The sequence below is a fragment of the Saprolegnia diclina genome (genome assembly GCF_000281045.1).
Source record: "Saprolegnia diclina VS20 unplaced genomic scaffold supercont1.67, whole genome shotgun sequence".
Taxonomy (NCBI): Eukaryota; Oomycota; class Saprolegniomycetes; order Saprolegniales; family Saprolegniaceae; genus Saprolegnia; species Saprolegnia diclina.
In genome coordinates this window covers 219502-221291 of record NW_008246134.1, presented here as the reverse complement: position 1 = coordinate 221291, position 1790 = coordinate 219502, and positions in this window count along the sequence as shown.

The following is a 1790-nucleotide window of genomic DNA, read 5'->3' as shown; positions in this document are numbered from 1 at the left end:
TGTCCAAGGACAAGGACATGAAGGACATGCGAGAGGACTACGAGGGACATGACGGGCACGAGTGGTGCCGCCGCCATTGCCACTGGCACCCCGGGTTTGGCATGCGCTGCTATTGGCGTTGCTGGTAGATGCGTCAACCAAATTTGAACACGCAACATTTTGGTCGCATGTCCTTTGAGTCTTGACCGGAGTACGCTCTTTGTTGTGTCCATGGTGTATCAACTTTGAACGAGGGTTACCCTCGAGTTTTCTTGGGGCAGGTTTTGGTCGAGCTCTTTGGTTGAGGTCTTGCACTGGGGTAGCTTGCAATCTAGTGTGGGATCGTGGTACTATGTGTGACGTAGTTTGGACTCGTCGGTGGACGGGATCATGTGCATTGAAGTTCTGCCCCAAACCTCGGGTTTTCTTGGGGCAGGGTGTGGTTGGTCTTTGTGGTTGAGGTGGGGCATAGGGCCGGTGGGCCATCTAGCGGTATTTCTGTGTAGCATGCGTAGTGGTTTGATTCGTGTAAAAGGTTTGCGCAGGTCCTGGCGCGCTTTTTGATTTCAGTTTGGTGTCGGGGCCGCGTGCAGCCTAGCGGTGTGTCTGTGTCGTAGCTTGGACAATGTGGATGCCTTCCACCCTTACGGGCTCTTGCACGTCCAACGCACCCTTCTTACTGCAAACACGCATTCACATGGCGAATGTGTGACGGATGCGTGCGACGGACGCGACCTCCGCTTCGTTGCGGTGCCCAGCGGGCCGCTACCGTCCTTTAGCCGGAAACGACACTGCTATGCAACCTCCGCTGCGCTACGGAGCAGGTGGTGGATTCTTTGTACGGCTTCAGTGGTGTCAACGTCAAATTCATATTCCATTGTGCGGTGAGGGTGGTGCATCGTCCCAATCTCGCTTCGATGTGGGTTGTTATTGTTAGAGCCGTCACCAGGAAGAGCTCTTTCTTTGCCGCTTCAACCTTCGCATGGTTTCGGCACTCGGGTCCAATACTGCATAGCAGGACGCTTCACACATAGAAGACACTACAGCTTGCTACAGCATCGCGGAATGATCAACATTGCAGGGTGTATAACGTTGATGAGGTGGTTCAAAGAATCGCTACTCGGATTTGCAGGCCCAGCAATTCTACTGTGACAGGCGCGGCCGCTGCACGCGCGCGCATCGCCTGAAGGCACTGTGGTGGTCGCGGTCGACGCCTCGCGCCACCATTCGACCTACGTTGTTCGGCAAGTATGCCCGCTCAGCGACACAAGATTCGGTTGGTCAGTGCTCTTGCTTCAACGTTTCAAAGTCAACAACGAGCGCGCCATCTCAGGCTCCGCCAAAGCATGCATTTCCATCGCTGCTTCATAGCCCGAGGCCAAGCATCTTCTCCACTTGGTACAGCACTCAGTGAACACATCCTCAGCCTCCTTGTCCGTCGACTGCATTTTCCTTCCGCAATTCATTCTAACCACCATCATGTAACTTTTCATTTTCACTCCACTCTCTTTCTTCTTTGCAAATGGAGAACATCTCCTCCAATTTCACTTTCCCACAAAAAAGAGGTTTTCTACGAGCCCACTCTTCAGGAGCCTAGTAAACCCGTTTGCCTATACGATCTGAGATGGGACGATGGCAACTGGGACCTAAGCACGAACTCGCATAAAAACGACGTGCTCGTCAATTCCGATCTGGTATCGTCGGAAGTGGTTGATGGGTCGTTGACACTCGCGACCAGCGATGGCTATCGACCACTTGGATAAGAATCTTGATCTTGTTGAGCTGCAGTTTGCGATTGCACCTATGAAGCC